Genomic DNA, 5000 nt, shown 5'->3' on the forward strand with positions numbered 1-5000 from the left:
GAGGCGCAGCTCTTCCCTGCATTTGGGTGTTCTGGTCTCCGATTGGAGGCGTGGGTTCAAATCCCACTCCTGACAAGCCGGGCTCATTTTTTTGAGCACATTTCAGAGTGTAAGGCTTGCGGAAAACCTCGTGGGGGCCCCCGAATGCAGCGCCCGGCAAGCCTCCCTGTTCTCTTCTGCTGCCTTGCAACTGGAGCTGTCTGCCAGAGACGGCGGAGGCACACCTGCCCTTAAACCCCCACTGGCCCACGGCTGCAAAACCTGCATTTTCTAGTGGCTGGCTTGGTGGCATATGTCACTGAGCCCAGTCTACTCAGGAAGTGAAAAAAGTCCCCTTCACAGTTGGAGAAAGTGCTCTCCTGCCACCTGTCGGTCGTTGAAGGCACCACACCTCAGCAAAATAAAAATAAAAAAACAGACATGCTCAGTTCGGGGGATGTAAAGGTATTTACATAGCAAGAACAGAGAGGCTGTTGGGAGATGACAGAAGCCATGCTGCCCCAGAGTTCTCTTCTGAAATTCGCAGGAATCCAGAGGTTGGAGCGGGCTGAGGGAGTGCGCCTTCTTGCCTCTGTCGGCTTTCAAGACACATCCTCCTGCTGGGAAGCTGCCCACCCTGAGCAGTACAGGTTTGCGCTCTAGGCCGGTCGGCCACATATATCTCGCCTGATCGAGCCCGATCGAGCGGCAGCAGATGGCCTTTGGCCAGCGAAGGCTGCCGCTCTTCTTCTTGTTTCTCTGCTTGAGAGGCAGCTCAGTCCTCTGCGCTTGCGCCAGGGGCAGGCCACGTGACACGCAGGGGTCAGGCCGTGGAGCGACTGGGGCAGTGCGCCAAGTGAGGTAAGCAGACCACCCCCCTCCCCCTCACTGTTCTCTGCATGCGGTGGCTCGTTGGTCTAGGGGTATGATTCTCGCTTAGGGTGCGAGAGTTCCCGGGTTCAAATCCCTGACGAGCCCTTTTTTTTTGGAGCGCCGAAAACAAAAAACACAGAGTCCCCAATTCCCCCCCAAAAATAGTTTGTGCGTGACCGTATCTGGTTCGATGCCCGTCGCCAATGGTTGGCTGCTTTTAAGCCCATGGCCCAAGAGGCAGTGTTGGAAATTCCCCCTCCTTTGTAATGATGCGCTGGCGGCGAGCTGATGTATAAAGGTTTGGAAATGCCTTCTGGGAGGGGACTGCCATGGCTCGCGCCACTGTTGCATCCAGCTTGGTCTTTTGTATGTGTCTGCAGCCTGTGTGTGAGGTGCTGTGAGTGCTGCCATGTAGGTCCGGCGCAGGCTTGCGCCAAACTTTCACGTTGGTGTGTGCCACCTGGCAGGTACCAGCGGGCCCCATGAGACATCAGTGCCACAAAGCCTTTCAGCTGAAAGCTGTCCCAGCACACTAGAGCACAGTCTACCAGAGCTGTTTCTGTAGTGTAGTGGTTATCACATTCGCCTAACACACGAAAGGTCCCCGGTTCGAGACCGGGCAGAAACATGGTGCTGGTTTCTTTTTATTTCCACAATGTCAATCGGACACATTTGACCGCATGCAGGTTTCGACAGGTATGGACAGGCCGGCACTACGCCATGAGTGATCTGAGGCCAGCCCTTATTTGCACCCTGCAAACTGTCCACTGGCTCCATCAGTGGGCGTTTCCTGCCATCCCTGGGTCCTTAAGTGAGTGTTTGGGTACTTTTGATGCAGAGATCGGGGCATGAAAACCGGCGCTGGCACCTGGCGACATTGGGTACTGAAGAATCTTTCCCAATCCTGCCCATAGCTGTCAGGGTGGCCGAGTGGTCTAAGGCGCCAGACTCAAGAGGCACAGCTCTTCCCTGCATCTGGGTGTTCTGGTCTCCGATTGGAGGCGTGGGTTCAAATCCCACTCCTGACAAGCCGGGCTCATTTTTTTGAGCACATTTCAGAGTGTAAGGCTTGCGGAAAACCTCGTGGGGGCCCCCGAATGCAGCGCCCGGCAAGCCTCCCTGTTCTCTTCTGCTGCCTTGCAACTGGAGTTGTCTGCCAGAGACGCCGGAGGCACACCTGCCCTTAAACCCCCACTGGCCCACGGCTGCAAAACCTGCATTTTCTAGTGGCTGGCTTGGTGGCATATGTCACTGAGCCCAGTCTACTCAGGAAGTGAAAAAAGTCCCCTTCACAGTTGGAGAAAGTGCTCTCCTGCCACCTGTCGGTCGTTGAAGGCACCACACCGCAGCAAAATAAAAATAAAAAAACAGACATGCTCAGTTCGGGGGATGTAAAGGTATTTACATAGCAAGAACAGAGAGGCTGTTGGGAGATGACAGAAGCCATGCTGCCCCAGAGTTCTCTTCTGAAATTCGCAGGAATCCAGAGGTTGGAGCGGGCTGAGGGAGTGCGCCTTCTTGCCTCTGTCGGCTTTCAAGACACATCCTCCTGCTGGGAAGCTGCCCACCCTGAGCAGCACAGGTTTGCGCTCTAGGCCGGTCGGCCACATATATCTCGCCTGATCGAGCCAGATCGAGCGGCAGCAGATGGCCTTTGGCCAGCGAAGGCTGCCGCTCTTCTTCTTGTTTCTCTGCTTGAGAGGCAGCTCAGTCCTCTGCGCTTGCGCCAGGGGCAGGCCACGTGACACGCAGGGGTCAGGCCGTGGAGAGACTGGGGCATGGCGCCAAGTGAGGTAAGCAGACCACCCCCCTCCCCCTCACTGCTCTCTGCATGCGGTGGCTCGTTGGTTTAGGGGTATGATTCTCGCTTAGGGTGCGAGAGGTCCCGGGTTCAAATCCCGGACAAGCCCTTTTTTTTGGAGCGCCGAAAACAAAAAACACAGAGTCCCCAATTCCCCCCCAAAAATAGTTTGTGCGTGACCGTATCTGGTTCGATGCCCGTCGCCAATGGTTGGCTGCTTTTAAGCCCATGGCCCAAGAGGCAGTGTTGGAAATTCCCCCTCCTTTGTAATGATGCGCTGGCGGCGAGCTGATGTATAAAGGTTTGGACATGCCTTCTGGGTGGGGACTGCCATGGCTCGCGCCACTGTTGCATCCAGCTTGGTCTTTTGTATGTGTCTGCAGCCTGTGTGTGAGGTGCTGTGAGTGCTGCCATGTAGGTCCGGCGCAGGCTTGCGCCAAACTTTCACGTTGGTGTGTGCCACCTGGCAGGTACCAGCGGGCCCCATGAGACATCAGTGCCACAAAGCCTTTCAACTGAAAGCTGTCCCAGCACACTAGAGCGCAGCCTAGCAGAGCTGTTTCTGTAGTGTAGTGGTTATCACATTCGCCTAACACGCGAAAAGTCCCCGGTTCGAGACCGGGCAGAAACATGGTGCTGGTTTCTTTTTATTTCCACAATGTCAATCGGACACATTTGACCGCATGCAGGTTTCGACAGGTATGGACAGGCCGGCACTACGCCATGAGTGATCTGAGGCCAGCCCTTATTTGCACCCTGCAAACTGTCCACTGGCTCCATCAGTGGGCGTTTCCTGCCATCCCTGGGTCCTTAAGTGAGTGTTTGGGTACTTTTGATGCAGAGATCGGGGCATGAAAACCGGCGCTGGCACCTGGCGACATTGGGTACTGAAGAATCTTTCCCAATCCTGCCCATAGCTGTCAGGGTGGCCGAGTGGTCTAAGGCGCCAGACTCAAGAGACGCAGCTCTTCCCTGCATCTGGGTGTTCTGGTCTCCGATTGGAGGCGTGGGTTCAAATCCCACTCCAGACAAGCCGGGCTCATTTTTTTGAGCACATTTCAGAGTGTAAGGCTTGCGGAAAACCTCGTGGGGGCCCCCGAATGCAGCGCCCAGCAAGCCTCCCTGTTCTCTTCTGCTGCCTTGCAACTGGAGCTGTCTGCCAGAGACGCCGGAGGCACACCTGCCCTTAAACCCCCACTGGCCCACGGCTGCAAAACCCGCATTTTCTAGTGGCTGGCTTGGTGACATATGTCACTGAGCCCAGTCTACTCAGGAAGTGAAAAAAGTCCCCTTCACAGTTGGAGAAAGTGCTCTCCTGCCACCTGTCGGTCGTTGAAGGCACCACACCTCAGCAAAATAAAAATAAAAAAACAGACATGATCAGTCCGGGGGATGTAAAGGTATTTACATAGCAAGAACAGAGAGGCTGTTGGGAGATGACAGAAGCCATGCTGCCCCAGAGTTCTCTTCTGAAATTCGCAGGAATCCAGAGGTTGGAGCGGGCTGAGGGAGTGTGCCTTCTTGCCTCTGTCGGCTTTCAAGACACATCCTCCTGCTGGGAAGCTGCCCACCCTGAGCAGCACAGGTTTGCGCTCTAGGCCAGTCGGCCACATATATCTCGCCTGATCGAGCCCGATCGAGCGGCAGCAGATGGCCTTTGGCCAGCGAAGGCTGCCGCTCTTCTTCTTGTTTCTCTGCTTGAGAGGCAGCTCAGTCCTCTGCGCTTGCGCCAGGGGCAGGCCACGTGACACGCAGGGGTCAGGCCGTGGAGAGACTGGGGCATGGCGCCAAATGAGGTAAGCAGACCACCCCCCTCCCCCTCACTGCTCTCTGCATGCGGTGGCTCGTTGGTCTAGGGGTATGATTCTCGCTTAGGGTGCGAGAGGTCCCCGGTTCAAATCCCGGACGAGCCCTTTTTTTTGGAGCGCCGAAAACAAAAAACACAGAGTCCCCAATTCCCCCCCAAAAATAGTTTGTGCGTGACCGTATCTGGTTCGATGCCCGTCGTCAATGGTTGGCTGCTTTTAAGCCCATGGCCCAAGAGGCAGTGTTGGAAATTCCCCCTCCTTTGTAATGATGCGCTGGCGGCGAGCTGATGTATAAAGGTTTGGACATGCCTTCTGGGTGGGGACTGCCATGGCTCGCGCCACTGTTGCATCCAGCTTGGTCTTTTGTATGTGTCTGCAGCCTGTGTGTGAGGTGCTGTGAGTGCTGCCATGTAGGTCCGGCGCAGGCTTGCGCCAAACTTTCACGTTGGTGTGTGCCACCTGGCAGGTACCAGCGGGCCCCATGAGACATCAGTGCCACAAAGCCTTTCAACTGAAAGCTGTCCCAGAACACTAGAGCG

The 5000-nt window shown here is 55.7% G+C and overlaps 4 non-coding genes across 4 annotated transcripts in view; all 4 read left to right on the forward strand.

Moving 5' to 3' along the window:
* The window catches only part of TRNAL-CAA (transfer RNA leucine (anticodon CAA)), a 112-nt gene extending 37 nt beyond the window's left edge, over window positions 1-75 (forward strand). Inside the window, exons 1-2 of the tRNA in view lie at window position 1; window positions 30-75. The exon at window position 1 is cut by the window's left edge and continues 37 nt beyond it. This is a non-coding gene — a tRNA (tRNA-Leu). The remainder of the gene's footprint in view (window positions 2-29) is intronic.
* A 1332-nt stretch (window positions 76-1407) lies between these two features.
* On the forward strand, window positions 1408-1480 carry TRNAV-AAC (transfer RNA valine (anticodon AAC)). Its single transcript has one exon. It is a non-coding gene; the product is annotated as a tRNA-Val (tRNA).
* A 288-nt stretch (window positions 1481-1768) lies between these two features.
* Window positions 1769-1880, forward strand: TRNAL-CAA (transfer RNA leucine (anticodon CAA)). The gene is made up of 2 exons: window positions 1769-1806; window positions 1835-1880. It is a non-coding gene; the product is annotated as a tRNA-Leu (tRNA).
* A 1331-nt stretch (window positions 1881-3211) lies between these two features.
* Window positions 3212-3284, forward strand: TRNAV-AAC (transfer RNA valine (anticodon AAC)). The gene has a single exon. It is a non-coding gene; the product is annotated as a tRNA-Val (tRNA).
* The last annotated feature ends 1716 nt before the right edge of the window (window positions 3285-5000 follow it).

Source organism: Ambystoma mexicanum, chromosome 2q, assembly GCF_040938575.1.
Source record: "Ambystoma mexicanum isolate Mex_15411 chromosome 2q, UKY_AmexF1_1, whole genome shotgun sequence".
Taxonomy (NCBI): domain Eukaryota; kingdom Metazoa; phylum Chordata; class Amphibia; order Caudata; family Ambystomatidae; genus Ambystoma; species Ambystoma mexicanum.